The sequence below is a fragment of the Babylonia areolata genome, chromosome 27 (genome assembly GCF_041734735.1).
Source record: "Babylonia areolata isolate BAREFJ2019XMU chromosome 27, ASM4173473v1, whole genome shotgun sequence".
NCBI classification, from domain to species: Eukaryota; Metazoa; Mollusca; class Gastropoda; order Neogastropoda; family Buccinidae; genus Babylonia; species Babylonia areolata.
Genome location: NC_134902.1, coordinates 9,594,687 through 9,615,322, shown reverse-complemented (window position 1 = coordinate 9,615,322; position 20,636 = coordinate 9,594,687). Strand labels below are relative to the sequence as shown.

Here is a 20,636-nt window from a genome sequence, read left to right as displayed (position 1 = left end):
TCCCATCCTCCTCATTGCAGATTTACTATTATCAGGCACACAGTTTGCGAAGTCGGTTTCATTCACCGCGGCCTACGTTCGCTCATAGCACTTTCGGTTTCATTGAAGCAGACGAAATAACAAACGGGACACACGGAGATCACATGACCAAAATAGTTGCAGATCTACAAGATCGAAAATTAAGCGTTAAAAGTGAAGTATTGTCGATAGAAGGCAAAGTGTCTATCGAAATTATTCAAATGCTTAAACAGGTAATACTTGTATGCTAAATTTTGCTTTGTGAAACATAAACTGTCGCAAGTTTGGAACTACGTTTTAGCTAGAGGAGGGCGTGTGTGCGCACGATCTACTTTTCGAAGTGACATGCGCCTCGCCCAATCCCGAAAGTGGGACATGTATCTGAAGAATGTGAGTGGAAGAGTCATTACTTGATGCCTCCGTGTTGATAAACTTTTCAACAAGCTACTGGGTTTATATAACTGAGGTAAGTTCCATCAGTTATATGGACATAAAAACTTTCTGGTCCGTTGTAAAATTAGTTTACTTTGAAACTGACACTTTATAAGGTGTCGACATTTTATTTTTATAAATCGCACGTCTCCTGAGCTTCCTGCTTCGTTGAGTGAAGACACATTATTCCACCTGAGACACTGTGTCATTGTCGACAGGTGACAGGTGAGGTACCCTTTATGTATCCGATAGATACAGTAATCATCAACAGCCATATATATAACTTATTAGTGATGATGTGCATTTCCTTTGTTATTTTCAGATAGGCTTTAAAAAATTTTTTCGGTCAATATCCCAGTATCAGTTGCGACATATGTACACATTACCAGTAACATGTTTAACACTGACGTAGGTGACAGTGATACGAACATGTTTTATCCGGCCCCGTAGCCCCCACCCCCCCTCACATAATACTTTCCCCCCCCTCTTTACCACAGTGTATATCACTATATGGCCATATATAGTATTGTGCAGCATAAACACTGATTATTGTTTCTATTTTAGGACAGGGACTGGATTAAAAACTGAACACCAGTGCTTATAAAGTTATACCTGTTATCCTTGTAAATAAAGAACTTTTTCTTGTCTGCCCCTCTCCACACATTGTGTGTGTGTGTGTGTTATTTAGTACTGTCATAATACTCATATTATTTAATGTTCAGACTTAATCATTTGAATGGATAACTGTGATACACTATACACAGTGAATAACATAAGCAAAATGGAAGGAAAAGTTCACATCAAACAACTGTAATAAATGTCCTGTTGGACTGCGTAGCAAACTTTCTGCAATAACACATAACATCTTGAAATACATTAAAGTGAATTTTATGAGAAGTTTGAGAAAGCGATTTTAGACTCTGACATTCAAGTATTACATGTTTGTTAGAAATAAGCTATCCCTGCATTTAACATTTTTGCTTAACTTAGTTACAAAAGCAATCAGCTGTACCCGGTTAGATAATTCATGAATCTACCTTGATCTGATTAAGTTACTGTATGTAATTGATTGATAGTTTCCAGATTATGAATATTATATCATTTAAAACTTTGTCATTTTGCTGGTATATTTCCCTGACTTTGCTCCATGATGCTTGTTCCAGTAATTGATAACCCTCGTGTACAGATAGAGGCACATAAAGTTCTGTGATTCCCTGTTCATGTTTTGCACCTTTTCTTACAGCCCCGTCAGCCAGTTCATTATAGAGTAGACCAAGGTGTGAAGGTACCCAGCAAAAAGTAATATGTGTTCCTTTCAAACTCAAAAGATATATAACTTGACTGATTTCTATTATAATTTTTGGACTTGTTCATACAATTTGATTATATTTCTTTTTCCAATAAATACAGCACTTTATTTTCCCATCTAGATAGATAGATAGCTGTAACAGGTATTATGACTTACATATGGGCACAGGATGACACCTGTTGAAAATTAAGTCTTTCTCTATATCATGTACAACAGTTTTTTCTTTCTATTATTCATTTTCTGGTTTGTTTCCTTTATCTGTGTACCTCAGTATCTGCATACCTGTCCAATTTTTTTTGCCCGTTTGTCTATTTCACAGGTATACCTGTCTGTGTGCATGGGTGCGTGTGGGAAAGCCTGAAGTCTGAATTCAGGCTGTCATGGTGATTCAGACAAGTAGTGTTTCTAAATCATATATTTTGCCAGGACTTATGCTGTTGTACATCATCATTAGGTCCTAGATATCTCTAAAGATGTCACTGGTCGAAAGAATGTTCAGGCAAAGGTATTTGACTCTTTATTCAGTGTATAGATTATTTAAAGGGCTTGTGTTTTTTGTAAAAAAAATCTTAGGGGTCTCAGGGACTCATTTACTCAGATTCTAGGGGGTACCATCCTACCTTCACAGCATCACTTAAATGCTGCAAATCAGCATTGCTCCACACATGAAAAAGGCTGGGATATTTTCTTTTTCTTGTCATAATCATCAGGGTTTCTGGGTGAAGGGAAAGAACTCTTCTTTATAGCAGATGATCCTGGCATCAGACAAAGTTCCAGTACTTGATTTTCACTCTTTTTCTGTGTTCGTTCTAGAAAATTTTAGATATCTCAGGTATTGTAGTGTGCAGATAAATTGTCACCTGCACCCACCCCACCACCATGTCTCCCTTCCCTCCCCCATCCTGTCACCCCACTCCCCGCTCATCCACCCCAACCCCTTTCCCTCTCTGCTGTGGTTTGCTTCTCTTTGAGGTCATGCCGAGACCATGCCCCTTCCTCCTCTGCATCCCACTCTTCACACATCTTCTTGCATCCCTGCTCCTCTCACGTGGCTGGTCATTCTGACATTGTGCTCTCCTAGCCCCCCTCACATCCCCCATTTCTCTTGTCTGTGGTCAGGGTGCAGTTGTGGAGTCTATATATTATATATATGTGTGTGATGATGCCATAACAAGTTTGCAGGTGTGGTGTGGGTAGTGTGATGGGCAGTGGGCTTGTATGGTAATAGGGTCTTTGATCTGGCAAAGAGATCTCACGCTCAGTGCCTCAGCTGGTTCCTCTCCTCTCCCCAGCCCCCACTTGTATTTTTCCCTTTCTTTGCCTTCCCTTTCTTGGGATTCACACCTTGTCATCGTTTTATGTAGATGTCAGTATGTCAGATAATTATGCAAATGTTATCTTTGATCAAGCCAGCTATCATGTTCAGATCCTATCTTTCTCCCCCCCCCTCCCTCCCCCCACCCACCTTATCTCCCCTCTGTGCTGTCCTTGTGATGAAATGTGTTAAACATGTCATCATCCAGTATGGAAGTAGGATTCTAAACAGCAAATCAGAGTGGTGCTGTGAATGAAGAAACAGAACCTGGCACAGTTTGACCTTTGTGGCTGTGAGTGCACTACTTGTAATTGTTATATTCTTTGTTGATAATAGTTCTGTTGGGAAACACCATGTCCATTGAATTGTGTTGTTTAGTCACAAAAGATAGCCTTTTAGCTGATATGGTATTGCAGCATGTGCTTAATTCAGAAACTATGGGTTTGTGTCAGAGTATACAGATGTGTGTGTAATCTGCCTCTTGTATGTATGTTTCCAAACAATATACAAGTATGTTACAAAGTGTAATCATCATGTACACAGAAAAAAATACATAGCACAAACTGCATGTCTTTTTGTGTTTGATTTGTATGTGTTTGTGTTTGTATTCTCTTTTTTGTCACAACAAAGGGACAACCCTTTTGTTGTCGTGGGTTCTTTTAAGGTTGTGTATCAGTGTATAATGATAATTTCCATGTTATCCCTTTGTTGGATGATGAATGCAAAAAGCTTAACCAGTATGGACATGGATCATTATAGTGTTTCTTGGAATTTATTCTTTTCTATGATCACTACATGCATGATGCATTTAACACAGTGTTATTCATCCTTCTCAAATGACTTACAAAAAGGACCAGAGAGGGGGTTGGGGGTGGGGGGCTGAATAAGGGAAACAGCAATAGCGGGCAGGCAAAACAGGACAAGGAGTCAAACTCAGAGATCATTGAGGATGAATGCGTGATCAAATAGGTTCAATGGGAAAAGGTGAATCAGATCTGCTCCCCTGACCTATGTCTATACAGATCTTGTGTCTGTCCATGTACTGGTCACTTATGTCCTGTGCCATAATGCTGCCTTGAGAAAAACAGTTAATGAAATGAGCATACTCTGTTGTTGGGCAATTTGTGCTGGTGAGCAATATTCCATGATAAGTCAATGTTCACAGTGTGTCAAGATTCAGTGTGGACAAACTAAATGGTCTACATTCATTTTCATTCAACAAAAAGGCAGTTCACGAATCCATGTATACACATACACATATACAAACACATGTGCATGTGCGCGCACACACACACACACACACACACACACACACACACACACACACACACACACACACATATATATATATATATATATATATATATATATATATATGTCATGATATACACACACACACACACATAAATATATATATATATATATATATGAGAGAGAGAGAGAGACATGACCACAAATGGTGAATTTATAGTATTTATAAAGAAAGGGAAGACAAAAGAAACTGAATGAATAAATCTCAATAAATCAATCGATTAATCACTATTTAATAACCAGTTGAAATGGGTGTGTTTAAATGATCAGATGATGGCAGTATTGTTTACAAGTGTACAAGCTTTCCATGCCAGCATGCACAGATGCCTGCACACACACACACACACACACACACACACACAGAATGTGTGTCATTACAATACAGGTGAGGCATTTGGTGCAAAGAACAGTGATATGAGATGATAAATGCCAGGGAAAAGGCTTGGGGTTCTGATGAGACAACTGCCTGTGTTGCCATTATCAGCTTTGTTTTAAACCCTCACTCTCCTATTCCTTTAACCCCCATACCCTCACACTCTTCCCTCCACACACACACACACACATTTCCACCATTATTCACTTTTCCAAAGTTCCAAAGTCCTGGTGCCCTTCCAGCCCCCCCCCCTCCCCCACCTCCACTTATACCCCCTCTCCCTGCCATGGTTTGGTCCAGTGTGGTGATGGGCAGTGGAGTGTGAACAGCTAGTAGTCTGGGCCTCTTGTCAGGTCCTTGTGTTGTGCCCACCTGTTGACCTGCATGTGTGGATCCCTCTATGACCAGCAGGAAAAGGTCAGAGCTGTGACATGGTGTCTGTCACACTTTCTCCTCCCCACTGCTTACCTGAATTTCAAAGCAATACAGTTCTGAGACAGTTATCAGTTTTGTACTATGCTTTCTTAGGTTTTGCTAATGTGCTTTAACTAGTTTAAGTGTGTGTTACATTCCTATTTTTCACAGTATATAATTTTTCATTGTCACAATAATATTTGGAACCGATGGAAGACAGTGACTGTATAAACTCAATCTCCATTGCTATCTATGGGGAAAGGCCATATCACATTATCAGTTTGACATGGGTGTTCATATTCACTATTCACCTGATGACAAGTCTGCATGATGACCACTTGAAATGATTATGAAAAATGATTTGTAAGAATAATGATAATTAAAAAAAACCCAAACCAAAACAACAACAACAACAACAACAACAAACCCTACTGAGGTCCTGAATAAACAGTTAACCAAAGTTTAATTTTGAAAAAGAACAAAAAATGTAAGAATAGATTTAATTCTTCCTGACATAGTATCTCTGTGTGTACTTCATGTATTCAGATATTTGGGTGAGATCACCTGTAGCCCACTCTCACCTCCCCACCCCCTTGAGGTAATTTTGTTAAGTTTTCTAGCTTCTTTGTTTTATTCTCAGTAGATAAACTTATTTTCACAACTTTTCAAATTCATACATATGTAATGTATTTTTTGTACATATGTGTACATGTCATCACAGAACAGGCTTGTATTTTGTCAAGTGAACTTGCTCACAGGCTTTGAAGATGCAAACACACACACACACACACACACACACACAAAAAGAGAGAACATCTGTGACATTTGATACTTTATTTTCTGGGTAGGGTGTGTATGCAGCTGCAGAAAAAGGATCACAAGACATTCTAGGAATGTTATTGTAAATGAGACTGTAGGATTTGTCACACATTTATTGCTGAAGATTTGAAAAAGAAAAAAAAGATGAGATCTGTTTGCAAGCTCCCCCACCACCATCTCCAAAGGAATGCATTGCATAAGTACACTTGTTCATGATTGATTTAAAAACAATAGAGTTGTGCATGTACATTGACTTTTTATGAACACATGTACTTATGCTCACATATATAAACAAACATGCATCTGTAATGCATTCTTTATATAATATCACTGTTAGCAGAAAAAAAATGTTAAACCGAAGAATGAAGGAATGAACACACATGCAGATCTATCTATTCTATACATACAAGTTGTTAAAGGGGTGGTGGTAGGGGTGTAGGGGGAAGGAGAAGAAGGAAGAAGAGGTAGAGTAGGATAACAGCAGAGGATAGGTGTACAATCCACTCTCTCCTCGTACCACAGCAGGGTCTTTTAGAAAGATGAATTGAGGTGTTTATTTCTCTAACTTTAAACAGCACACCTGGAACACACACAATATCAAAACCCAGGTTAAAATAATACCAAATCATATGCTAGACATCCTTGAATTGACGTAACAGAAACATCATTATGTTGTCTGGACAAGTAAACAACTCCACAGATAACCTTTCTCCATTCTGACACTCAGTGTCTAGCTGTGCACTGTCTTATCAAAGAGATCTATGTAAAGATGTAAAACAAGCTTCATTTAGCTTACCATCAACAATCAGTGACACATAAGTTAATGTGCACCAAATATATGACTAACAAATACTAACTCCCAGTGTTTAACTCCTGTCAAACCACCATAGAATAATAGCTGTCACACCAAGTATGTGGCAGACAATTACAAACTCCCAGTGTTTAACTCCAGTTAAATCACCATACAGTAATAGCTGTTTCCATTAAGACTGAACAAATCAGTACTTCGTCTCTGCAAAATATCTCACTGGTAAAATTATTACATGGGAATCATATAGTTTCCAAATAGTATGGTAAATATATAGCAACCTGTGTGCACCAACATAGGACTGCCTGTCAGTGGTCTCAAATCTTATTGAACACATACAGCTATGTGTTACCCCACTGGCATATAACACATGACTACAGCACATGGTAATCACAACTACCAAGTCACACATGTTCCCAATGTTGCATTATCACTCATGTGCACACACACATGGAAACACATGAACATACAGTTAGCCTGTAGATTTGTTCACCTTGAATATAACCATCACCACCTAACATACAAAATAGGTATGTCATACCTCAAAATAACTCCAACTGTACAACCAAAACATTCTACACAGATGCAGCACACATAATCTCTGTGTTTCTTCGTGACTGAATGCTTACATTGTTCCCACAGTATGTCAACAATTGACACACCACTGACATGTTACTGAACATTATCATTTATGTAAGCCAAGATGCACAACCTGTAAACCCAAACATGATGTCCAAGCATCATACCATAATATCAACCTGTAGGAAACAGGAAAGGGGGGGGGGGATACCCAAATACCCTAAACCAGTACTCCATTTAGTCATGTATTGGCTACATTGTGTATTTTAACCACTTTTCCCTCAGTCACCAGCCTCAAATACAATTAAGCCATACACATGCTGGCTATGCTCTCACAAGTTATGGTATCTGCATCAACACATTCCGGTTACATTAACTGTGAAATACCACATCAGCTAAAAAGGATCTCTCAACACTTTTGTGACACAACATCACAATTCTACAAACTCCAAACTGTTTCCAAAAACCATAAAGTAAATTGTCAACAAAGCAAATTACCAGTATAAGCGTTACTCACAACCCAAAACGTTTCAGGCTTCACTTTATATTCATGTAGCAGAACACAATCCCACTGAGCCAGTGTGTTAGTCACAGAATCCAGATGTACCATGAATCAAGCATTCAACTATGTCTGAAAAATAGATGTTAGTTTGACACTCACAGCCCCCATGGTACTGTCTTGACCGTCTGGCTCTCCTGGCCTGCTCCAAGCAAGGAAAAGAAACAAACCCCACTTGCCTATTCATTTTATCCACTTCACAAGTTGGCGCTGTATGCAAACTATCTTCCAACCCAGAACTTTTCCAACTGACTGAAGTTAACAGACCAGTCTGGGACCAACAGTGCTAGACTTGCACATCCAGCACTTTTCTCACAGAACCCAGCATTGTCAAGGAGAAGGGGAGGGGGGTGGGGGGTGATGAAAAGAGGAAGGGAAGGAGGAAGAAAGATGGCCCAGCCCTGATTCTGTTCTAAACAGCTCATGATAAACACACCACACCATGTGGTGACCATCAAGGCAGATGCCATCCTGCCAGAGATCGACAAGGGGGGTAAGGAGGGGGCTTGGGGGCGGGGGGGGGGGGGGGGGGGGGGGGGGGGGGGGAGGGGTTGAGGGTGATGAAAGTGGAAGGGAAAAGGGCAGGGGAGTGTATAGGAAGAGAATGGTCAGAGGAGATACCATCTTTACTTAGTATTTCTTGATAACTTGCTCCCTCTGCACTTGGCCAAGGGAAGGGGGGGAAATGGAGAGAGGGTATGGGGAGGGGTGTTGGTGGGGATAGATGCCATGGAAGGGGGGTGGGGGGAGAAGAGTAGGGAGGTAGGAAGGAGGGGCCCATCAGTGAGCAGTGTGTCTGAGAAAATCCCACGCTTCCACCATAGGCGCCTGACACACTATAACAGTGTCAACATGCTTTCAAAGTCTGCATGCATAATCTATGCTTTGTTTGATTCAAATTGGATAGGTAAGCCTGCAGTGTAATAAAGGTAATGACTGGTGTGTTTCAGAATCCATTTGTAAGCAGTCTGGAGTATGCCAGGATTAAAACCAGGTGAAATGAATGGATATTCTGATTACAGCCGCTTTGACAGAAACTACAGGTTGGTGGACTGTAATTTGGTCTTTTTCTGGGTGACTTCTTTCTCTGTTTTGGTAGATGTTAGTATGTCACGTGTATGAGCTTTCTTTCAGTTCATACTTTGTCAGTTGGCTTTCACAATCTTTATTTTGCACCACACACACACACACACACACACACATATATATATATATATATATATATATAATCTTGGTAGTCAGTCCCAAGTTTAAAGAACTGGACACCACACCATGACCTGTTGGGCTCACTGGATGATGCATGTTATGCGATTATAGATTAAATATTAAACCCAGGCCCAAATGTCTTTGTTTTTTTCATAATGTGATGGATAGCACATCAAATAACAGTCTTGGTTAATCTTTTAACCTTTAAAACTGTATTTGTGTTTGGGGTGGGGTGGTGGATTAAAAAGCTCTCATTTATGCCCATGTTGGTCCAATGTACCTCCAAAACGAAGGTTGGTTTTCACAGCAAGCGACAGCTGTTTCTGTTTCAACTTCACCTTCACCTTCACCTCTCCCGTAGTCTGGGTTCAGACCGTTGGGGCACCGCTGCTGACCTGGCCACCACCCCTCTCCACTCTTCACGGTTTTCTGATTTCCTCAGGGCGTCACCGAGCGTCAAGCCTGTCCACCCCCGGATGTTGTCTTCCCATCTCTTCTTCTGCCGTCCTCTCCTTCTGCCTCCTTGTACGGTGCCTTGCAGGAACGTTTTGGCAAGACCAGATGATCGGGAGATGTGTCCATACCACCTAAGTTTGCGTTTTTTCACTATGGACAGAAGGTCTTCGTAGGGTCCAATACTTTGCTTGATTCTGTTCTTCACTTCCGTGTTAGTGATGTGGTCTCTGTAGGAGATGCCAAGTAGTCTACGAAAGCATCTCATCTTGACAGCTTGGATTCTTCTCTCGATGTCCGCAGTCAGGGTCCAAGTCTCGCAGGCGTAGAGCAATATTGATATAACCAGGGAACGCATCAGTCTGATTTTTGAGCTGAGAGCGATGTTTTTGTTGTTCCAGATGGTGTTCAGCTTGTTGAGTGCCATTGTTGTTTGGGCAATTCTCGAGAGTACTTCTGGTTTAGATCCTTCATCTGACACGATTGCTCCCAGATATTTGAAGCTGTGGACTGTTTTAAGCTTTTCGTCGTTGACTTTGATGTCAATGCTGATGCCGTTGGTGTTGTTAGTCATCAGTTTGGTTTTCTCCGCACTGATTTGCATTCCATACGATGTGGAGGCTTTGTCTAGATGTTTGACCAGGCTTGCCAGTTCTTCTTCTTTTCCAGCCAGTCCATCAATGTCGTCGGCAAAACGTAGGTTTGTGATTGTTCTGCCGCCTATGCTGACTGTTCCTACATGCTCTTCCAGTGCGTCAGTCATTATTCTTTCTAAGAAGATGTTGAAGAGTGTTGGGGAGAGTAGACAGCCTTGTCTCACTCCGACTGTGGTTCTGAACCAGTCCCCGATGCTATTGTTGAGGTAGACGGCGCTGGTGGCTTTGTCATAGAGGTGCTGTATCAGTCTGATCAGGCTGGCGTTGATGTTGTACAGATTCATGGTAGCCCACAAAGCTGCATGCCAGACCCTGTCAAATGCCTTCTTAAAATCAATGAAGACGTGGTAGAGGTCTTGTTGGTGTTGATGGTACCTCTCACATAGCAACCTCAAGTTGAAGATTTGTTCAGTTGTGCTCCTTCCTGGTCTGAAACCTGCCTGTTCTTCAGCAATGATGTTTTCTGCTTGTGGTTTCAGTCTGTTAAGCAGGATCTTCAACATGACTTTGCTGGGATGACTAATCAGGCTGATGGTGCGGTAGTTTTGACACTGCTGGAGATTGCCCTTTTTGGGGAGGGTGATGATCAGTGATTGTGTCCACGGTGTGGGCCATTCCCCTGTTTGCCAGATCTTGTTGCAGATTTTCAGTAGCACATCTATCATAACTTCACCCCCTGCTTGGACCAGTTCTGATGGGATGTTGTCCACTCCTGCCGATTTCCCTTTTTTCAGCGATGCTATTGCTGCCTCTATTTCTTCACGGAGTATGGGGTGATTACTGTTATCAGTGGCTGGTGGAACATTCAGTATTACTGGATCACCTGTGGTCTGTATGTTGTATAGCTCTGAGCAGTATTCTGTCCATCGCTTTAGGATGTCTTGTTCTTCTGTTAGACATTTTCCATCCTTGGTCTGGATGTTGGACATAGTTCTACCTTGCCTTGTGTTGGTAAGTTCTTTCACAACTTGGTAGGCTTTCTTGCTGTTGTTTCTTGTCAGGTTTTCCTCCATGTCCTGGCATTTTCCTTCAATCCAATTCTCCCTTGCCTTCTTCATGCTTCTCTTGATTTCGGTGTTAACTGCTTTGTACTGTTTTGCCCCTTCTTCTTCATTCTTTTTCTTTTTCAGGTCTCTACGTTTGTCACACAGCTGTAGGATGTCGTCCGTGACCCAGGGCTTCTTTTTGATGCGTTGTTTTCCAAGAGTTGTTTGGGCTGTTTCAGTTACAGCTGCGTTGAAGTCGCTTACGAGTGTATCCAGGTCGGCGTCATCTGCATCGAGAGTGATGAGTGGCGCGAATTTCCCACCAATCATGGCTTGGAATGCCTCTTGTACTTCAGGATCTTTCAATTTTTCCAGGTCGAACTTCAGTCTTGAGAAGCTTTGTTTCCTTGTTTTCTTCAGTTGGAGTTTGAAGGTCATCATTACCAAGTCGTGGTCACTTGCAATGTCAGCTCCTGGGAAACTTCTTGTCTTGGCAATGTTCACGCTAGACTGTTTCAACTTACGAAGTGCTAATCAGGCTTGCTACCTGCTATTGTCTGTGAACCAGAGAGAAATCACTACTCAAGCAAGGAGAAATTTCCAATTGCTCGGCGGGGACTATTTTACAATAAAGAAATACAGAGAGACATTTTCTTTATTATGTAAACCAACCTTCATTTTGGAAGTACATTGGACTAACATGGGCATAAATGAGAGGGTTTTTTTAATCCACCACCCCACCCCAAACACAAATACAGTTTTAAAGGTTAAAAGATTAACCAAGACTGTTATTTGGTGTGTTCTCCATTACATTATGAAAAAACAAAGACATCTGGGCCTGGATTTAATATTTAATCTCTCTCTCTCTCTCTCTCTCTCTCTCTCTCTCTCTATATATATATATATATATATATACATATATATATATATATATATTTTTTTTTTAAATCAAGAAGTAATATATTTTTCTGTTTCATTGATGTATTGTCTGTCATCTGATTGACAGACATATTCTTGTTCGACTAAATGTTTGAAGTATGCGATTGTATATCAGGATTTAAACTGACCTTGTGTATTTTCACAGTTTGTGTTTATGCATGTGGCATTGTCATTTGCATGAGTGCATTCACATCTGTTATGCAGAGCATTTTGAGACATGAATTTTTTAGTAGAACTCAAAGTGTTAAGCATTTGTCAACCCTACAGAGCAATATTATTCTTATATTCTGATGTCTGTGTGCTTTTTTTGTTTGTGTGTATGTGTGTGTGTGTGTGTGGGAGAGAGAGAGAGAGAGAGAGAGAGAGAGAGAGAGAGAGTGTTGCACACATTCAGCAATAGAATGTATTATATTTACAGTAACAAGTATGACCAAGGAGGCAGAGATGACCCATACAGGTGAGTGCAGAGCTGTGGAAATTTTTGTTACTTTGTAATCAAGAGCAATCATGTGAGCTCTTTTTTCATTCATGATCAGTGTCAGTGTCATGGGCTGGGCTTTTGGGTTGCAGAGCAGAATTTCTGCATGTTCTGTCTCTAGCTGAGAGTCTATCTATGCTATCAACCATATATAATCTACTCAGTTCTCTGCTTGTATCCATCTGCACAGTCTACCATCATATCTCTGCATGTTCTGTCTCTGGCAGAGAGTCCATCTGTGTTGTCTACCATATCTTCTCAGATCTCTACCTGCACAGTCTGCCATATCTTCTGTTTGTTTTTATCTTCTCTTTGGTTGTAAGCTTTCTGTGACCCTCTGTGACTGTTTTTTATTAAGTTTACATGTCCTTGTCACGTCTAAGGTATGTTTTGCATAATCTTACACAGGATTCGCTCAAGTCAACCACCCTCGAACACAAACAGCACACCACTAAAATGAAATATATTTTACGTCTTTTATTCACATATTCACACGATGTCAGAAAGAAGAGGCAGAAAGAGAACGGGACAAAATAATATATGCTAGCTAGCCTACATATAGGAAAGAGTGCTACACCCACCCAACTACCCCAATCTATACCTCTTCCCAGGGGAGGAAAAAGCTTCCCAAAGACAAAAGAATGATAAGGGAGATGGATGACTAATGAATTTAGGAAAAGAACAACAAAAAAACCCAACCAACCAAAGAAACGAACAGAACAAGCTATGCCCCTACAAAGCCATTATGTTCCCTCAGCCCTCTCCCCTAAGACACAGTCAACTCATTCAAGTGATGTGGTGGCACAGTCGGTTGGAGGGCAACTCAGGTTGGGGTTTGACGGGGCATGGTCCTCAGAGTGACTTCTGAACTCCAGACCTCAGCAGGACAACAGTTCATTGGATGAACTGTTCAAACAGCTGTAACACAAAATGTTCGCTAAAATTCCATTCAGGATAGTGTTTGAATGGAGCTAAAGGAGAGGGCTATTTATTAGAGGGAACTCGAGACTTCAGTGGGGCTTACAATGGCACTACCGCATAATAATTTCATAAATGGACACAAGCTGTTGTTCCTCAGGTAGGTTACTTATTTTTACATATTTTATAGAGGAGAAAAAATGGATGAATAAAACACTTCCATGCATTCATACAACAGTTATTTCCCCCTAGACCAACCTCCACTTAGGAAAGGGAAAACGACGAGAATATATACAAAGTAACTTGTGAGTAAATGACAGTGCGCATGAGAGTAGTTTTGGTCTTGAATCTACACTCCCACTGCGCCAAAGAAATCAATGTGATGCGCAAGAAAACGAGACAATTGACTAGGGGGTCCGAACTTGGACAACTAGAATATAAAAAACAACAACCACCTTTTGTTACATTTTTATCTATGAATTCACATTCACTGTGTGTTTACATAGATATATTAATAATAAGGACAGGAAAGAATAGATATCCATCCTATCCAACAGCAACACACATGTCTTGGCATGTGAAAAATCCCGCGCACAAAATAACAGAAAAGAGAGGACTGGATCCCTGTATGTGCGCACAAAGTAATTATTTTATGGCAAAGAGAAGGGGGAACAAATATTTACAATATAATTAAGTACACATATTAGACGCGTCTCCAAAAACTAATACATGAGGATAAAAAACAAAAAAACCGAAAACGACCAGCCTACCACGAAAATGAACTAACCCTAAAATGAAGAAACAACCGAGGAAACTTATGTATTTTTTTTTATAACCAGCATGGAACGACGAAATGACATTTGGGTTTGAAGTAGCTTCTGAACAATGTTTCTGCTTTCCTCAGCAGCAGGGCATCGACGAGTAGCAATACCGTGTGGCAGAGACTGGGTGCCGAGTCTGGGTGCTACACTCTGGTCAGTGAAGAGGCGGGGGACAAATTTGAAAGAGACTGGGGGGGTCCTTTCCAGTTCCAGATGTGGAACTATTCCTCGACACTCATTCTCATTGAAGAGAGGCCACAGGGTCGGAGGGATACTGGGGATCTTTTGGGAGTGCCTGAATGAACAGGTACCCCTATCTGCCCTACAGAGTGTTGAAGCTCTAGGTGACCAGACGCCGTTAAGTTCTGAAAGTGAATGATCTTGATGTCTGCATGTTTGGTGAAATTTTACCTCCTATAATTGAGTGAGGAATCTTGAAGCACGAGCCTGTGCAATGAGTATGTTAGGCACGTGCAAGAGCTAAAATGACAGAATAACACAGATTGGAGGGGAAGACAAGGAGCAGAGGGGAAAAAAAAAGGAAAACCAAAACGAGAAAACAACTAAGGTGAGATACGTACATGGGTGATCACGTTCGTCACGGCTCAGTGACAATGGTGTACAGGAGGGGCCTTATGCGCTAAATCCATGACAGTCCTCTTCTCAGATTGTATGAGCTTATATATATATATATAATATATATATATACACATATATATATATATATATACACATATCATGGCCTGGCTTCGCTAACGAAGATCTAGGAAGGGCGTTGTCCACGTCTGATGCAGGCACGCTCATGGCTGACAAGGCCAATGCGGGAAAAGCAGAGTCGGCCGCAGCGGTTGCAAGGGAAAGTCTGGTCTGGGTTCGCGGCTGCAGCGTCGTGGTTCTTCCTCCTTCTGCGTTTGTCCTCAAGGCTGGCCCTGCGGTTGTTTTCGAAGGAGGAGACAGCTTGGTGGATGGTGCGTCGCCAGGTCTCTCGATCAGCGGCTACTGCGGACCACTGGCGATGGTCAATGTGACAGGCACCGAGAGCTTTCTTCAAGGAGTCTTTGTATCTCTTCTTGGGTGCTCCTCTGTCACGGTGGCCAGTGGACAGTTCGCCATACAGCGCGATCTTGGGCAGGCGGTGGTCCTCCATCCTGGACACGTGCCCTGCCCAACGTAGCTGGGTCTTTAGCAGCACTGCCTCGATGCTGATAGTCTTTGCCTGCTCCAGGACCTCGACATTTGTGATGTAGTCACTCCAGTGGATGCTGAGGATGGTGCGAAGGCAGCGCTGGTGGAAGCGATCAAGCAGTCGTATGTGGTGCCGGTAGGTGACCCAGGTTTCGGAGCCATACAACAGGGTGGGCAGTACAACTGCTCTGTACACGCTGATCTTTGTGTCTTTCTTCAGGTGTTTGTTGTTCCACACTCTCTTGTACAGCCTGCCGAATGCGCTGTTTGCCTTTGCAAGTCTGTTGTCGATCTCCTTGTCGATCTTGGCGTCAGACGAGATGGTGCAGCCTAGGTAGCTGAACTGGTGGACCGACTTCAGCTCTGTCTTACCGATGTTGATGTGAGGAGCGTGGAATTCTTCCTGTGGGGCAGGCTGGTGGAGAACTTCCGTCTTTTTCAGACTGACTTCTAGGCCGAAGAGCTGCGCAGCCTCTGCGAAGCAGGACGTTATACGCTGCAGGGCCGCTTCTGTATGGGCGACGAGGGCAGCATCGTCGGCAAACAGAAGCTCTCTGATGAGTTGCTCCAGTGTCTTGGTGTGGGCCTGTAGCCGCCTCAGGTTGAATAGGCTGCCATCAGTGCGGTATCTGATGAAGATACCGTCGTCGTCGCCAAGATCTTCAGTGGCCTGTTGGAGCATCATGCTGAAGAAGATCGTGAAGAGGGTCGGCGCGAGGACACAACCTTGTTTCACTCCATTTCCAATTGGGAAGGGCTCCGAAAGGTCGTTGCTGTGTCTGACCTGTCCACGCTGTTCCTCATGTAGTTGGATGACCATGCTGAGGAATTTTGGGGGGCATCCTAGACGTTTCATGATCTCCCACAGACCTTTTCTGCTCACGGTGTCGAAAGCTTTCGTGAGATCGACGAATGTCGCATACAGTCCTTTGTTCTGTTCCCAACATTTTTCTTGTAGCTGTCTGAGAACGAAGACCATGTCAGTGGTGCCTCTGTTGGCTCTAAAGCCACACTGACTCTCTGGGAGATGTTCTTCGGCGATAGTAGGCACCAGCCGATTTAGGAGGACTCTGGCGAGGATCTTGCCTGCGATGGAGAGCAGAGTTATCCCCCTGTAGTTGGAGCAGTCCGACTTTTCTCCCTTGTTTTTATACAGGGTGATGATGACTGCGTCACGGAGGTCCTGTGGTAGTTTGCCTTGCTCCCAGCAGCAGACAAAGAGGTTGTGGAGTTTGGAGTGTAGTGCTGGGCCTCCATTCTTCCACGCCTCCGGCGGAATTCCGTCAACCCCTGCTGCCTTGCCACATTTCAGCTGTTCAATGGCCTTGACAGTCTCTTCTAGGGTTGGTAGCTCGTCCAGTTGTAATTTCACTGGCTGTTGTGGGATGCGGAGAATTGCCGAGTCTTGAACCGTGCGGTTGGCGCTGAAGAGGGCCTGGAAATGTTCCGACCACCTGTTCAGGATCGACGTCTTGTCTGTGAAGAGCACCTGGCCGTCTGCGCTGCGCAAAGGACTCTGGACCTGGTATGAGGGACCGTACACCGCCTTCAAGGCTTCGTATAAGCCCCGGTAGTCACCAGTGTCTGCACAAAGCTGAGCCCTCTCTGCCAGGTTGGTCCACCACCCATTTTGAATCTCACGAAGCTTGCGCTGGAGGTTGCTGCATATGAGCCGGAAGGTTGCTTTCTTCACCGGACAAGACGGTTGTGCAAGGTGAGCCTGGTGGGCTGATCTCTTCTTCGCCAGCAATTCTTGGATCTCCTGGTTGTTTTCGTCAAACCAGTCCTTGTTCTTTTTCGACGAGAACCCTAGGACTTCTTCAGAGGACTGCAGGATGGCTGATTTCAGCTGTGCCCATAGTGCTTCTGGAGAGGGGTCTGTGGGGCAACTGGGGTCTTCAAGTTTGTCCTGAAGCTTCGCCTGAAATTCAGCTTTCACTTCAGCTGACTGAAAGTTGCCGACCTGGAATTTCTTCCTAGGAGCTCCTCCTTTCTTTGGTTTGGGCTTGAAGTGGAGCCTGAGCTTGCTGCGGACGAGGCGGTGGTCAGTATGACACTCCGCGCTGGGCATCACTCGGGTGTGTAGGACGTCTCGTACGTCTCTCTGGCGCATCAGGATGTAATCAATGAGGTGCCAATGTTTGGACCGAGGATGCATCCACGTTGTCTTCAGGCTGTCCTTCTGCTGGAAAATGGTGTTGGTGATGGTAAACTGCTGCTCTGCACAGAACTCGAGAAGAAGGCGCCCATTGTCGTTGCAATTACCAACGCCATGCTTGCCAAGGACTCCTTTCCAGGCTTCTGAATCTTGGCCAACTCTGGCATTGAAGTCGCCAAGGATGATGACCTTGTCGTCAGCAGGGGTGTTCTGAACGAGGTTGCGCAGATCAGTGTAAAACTTGACCTTTTCTGTGGGGTCCGCTTGGAGGGTTGGAGCGTACACGCTGAACAGAGTGGCATGCTGTTTGTTCCGTAGTGGGAGGCGCATGGACATAATTCGGTCTGAGTGTCCTGTTGGCAGGTTTTCAAGCTTGGAGGCAATGGTGCTCCTGACCATAAAGCCTACGCCATAGAGGCGTCTCTCGGTCTCTGGCTTGCCTGACCAGTAGAGGGTGTACCCAGCGCCGTGTTCCTGGAGGCTGCCTTTCCCTGCAAAGTGGATTTCGCTGACGGCAGCAATGTCAATGTTCAGTCTCTGAAGTTCGTGTGCGACTAGAGCGGAACGCCTTTCTGGGTGGTTGCTGTCTGCAGAGTCACGCATGGTTCGGATGTTCCAGCATGCTACCTTTAGTCCTTTTGCACCTAATTGTGAGGCAGGTGCCGGCCTTTTCTTCTCTATTGTTGTTCGACCGCGTTTGGAGATGCCCGTTGACCGCGGCTAGCCAACTGGGGGGTATGGAGATGAGCATTTGTTTGGACCACCTTTTCTAGGCCCCTCTCCGTGTGGAGCAAGCAGGCCGAGTGATGCTGTCACCTCCGGGTCAACAATCAGGCGACCAATATCCTGAACCGCCTGCATGCAGGATTGGAACTGCGGCTTCCAGTGACATCTTCCACCTGCCGTTTTCGCCCCTTTCCCATCGCTACAGGGCTTGGAATAGTTGGTGGCGCGGACGTGGACGTGTCCTTCAAGCCTGCGCAATGGAATTTTTAGGTGGAGTGCAGTGTGCGCAGTACTGGCCCCACCCTTTACACCCGTGGTTCATCTGCCATAGCCTAGCAAGCTGGGACGGTGACAGTGAGGTCCTCAGGTCGTAGGTTTTATATCAGACTGTCCTTGTCCTAGCCTCTGGCTCAAAAACCTTCCTCGGAGGCACGGGGGCGCGGCTACTGAAAGTCGGGACATGGCCATGGACCCAGGGTCAATGCATGTCGAGACTGTCCTGCATTCCTTAGCACTTCATGGGTTTTACTTCAGACTTTTCCTTGTCTTAGATGGACTGCCTTCCCGGGCTGTCGAGCTCCATCTGCCCGCATGTGACAGGTAGCACAGGGTTACATGGTACCTGTGGCAGGTAGAGACCTGACCTGACTGTTACACACATATATATATATATATATATATACACATATATATATATATATATATATATATATATATATATATATATATACATATATATATACATATTCGTGAGGTTCATTAAAATGTCATCATTGAGAGTCGTGAACTGGGTTTACCCATGACTCATTCCTACATGGGCCAGGTCTTTAAAGCTTTCAACATTACAATAAACAGTACAGTACAATATGATACAATACAATGCAGTACAATGCAATACAAGTTAAGACTTGTTTAAGTTTGTTTGTCTAAAGATCCCTTCAAGACAGGAAACAACAGCTGAATTGAAGAATTTTTACTATCTGCCCCCATGTTGTATTTACCTGTGCATGCATCAAGATGCAAGCTACTTACTGGGTAGGTAGTGGCAAGTGGAATAAATGTGATGAGTGGTGAGGGACTGTTTTGGACATCCCTGCTTGTCGCAGTGGTATGAGAGCACAGGTCAATAAGCAGCTGATCGTATATTATAGGTTTTTAGTGATATGTGATAGAATCATTGCCACTAATCTGAAGGAGACAGCATACAAGACTTTTTTTCCTTACTTTCTGGAACACACTTGCACAGTATGGGACCCCTATACCAAGCGCAATTCTTGATAAGATCAGACTGCCCAGAGAAGGGCTGCACAGTTTGTTGTTAACATAATTATCAAGTGTCAGTGCCATGATCAGATGTGGATGGCTTCTCCTGCATCGCAGAAAGGTTGCTCAACTGGCCATTGTGTTCAGATTTCTCACTGTCCAAGCTGTAGTGGATGGAAAAGAAACAGTCCTCACCCATGCCATAATAAATTTACATGATACGGCACATCGTGTACTGGTGCCACCTGTCCCTTCTTCTGAGGTAACAAGAGCAAAAGTCAACATAAATTATACTTCTGACACACCAAAAAGAGAATGTCTACATATGATAGTAGCATCGGTCAGAATAGAATCAGAAAAGAAAAAAAAATCATTTAAAAGTTTATACTGATGATTTGGTTCTGGGTGATAGCAGTGCTGGATCTGCTTTTGTGATTCTTAGCCTAAAAACAGAAAAATCATATTATTTAGGAAAGGGACACTCAAGTTTTACAGCTGAGTTGGTGGCCGTTCTTATGGCTTTAAATTACCTTGTTCAAATACTAATGATGATAAGTAATATCCTTTTTTATATTGATTTTCAGTCTTAAAAAGTTTGCTTCTTTTTGAGAATAATCAGAGAGAGGATTTATTGTTTAAAATTAAATATTTATTACACTCCCTCTTTGTGAAAGGAACAAATGTTGATTTTTGTTGGATACCATCCCATACTGGATTTCTGTATAATGACCAAACAGACAGAGCAGCAAAAAGAGGAGACAAGAATTTTTCTGGTAGTATAAAGGTATATTTAGCCTGTTGTCATACAAGGAAATGAGTAATATACTAGAGACATTTATAACTGCTCCAATTCAGCTTTAAAGCCCTGTCATTGGACTCTCTCAGATTTTGGTCTGATTCACAGACCAGT

At 43.1% G+C, this 20,636-nt stretch overlaps 1 long non-coding RNA gene across 1 annotated transcript in view; it reads left to right on the top strand.

The window, feature by feature from the left end:
• Nucleotides 1-228: 228 nt before the first annotated feature.
• The window catches only part of LOC143301488 (uncharacterized), a 68,746-nt gene continuing 48,338 nt past the window's right edge, over nt 229-20,636 (top strand). The window contains exons 1-3 of the long non-coding RNA XR_013057789.1: nt 229-484; nt 8,888-8,980; nt 12,596-12,634. This is a non-coding gene — a long non-coding RNA (uncharacterized LOC143301488). The remainder of the gene's footprint in view (nt 485-8,887; nt 8,981-12,595; nt 12,635-20,636) is intronic.